Consider the following 211-nt stretch of genomic DNA (forward strand, 5'->3'; position numbering starts at 1 on the left):
TGGAAACGCCGGCCACGCGTCCCCTCTGGCCTGGGGGGCGGTGGGGAGGGGGGGGTCACTCCCACTCTCCACGATCTGGCCCAGAACAAACTGGAAAAAGAGACCCTGAGGCTGAAAGGGAGATGTTGCCTCATCCGCAGTCACGTTGCAGCTGAGCAGGGGGCCCTGGAACCCCCCGGGGCCACGGCAGCAGGAGGACCCCAGGGTGGGA

The sequence above is a fragment of the Buceros rhinoceros genome, unplaced genomic scaffold (genome assembly GCF_000710305.1).
Source record: "Buceros rhinoceros silvestris isolate BGI_N320 unplaced genomic scaffold, ASM71030v1 scaffold14582, whole genome shotgun sequence".
NCBI classification, from domain to species: Eukaryota; Metazoa; Chordata; class Aves; order Bucerotiformes; family Bucerotidae; genus Buceros; species Buceros rhinoceros.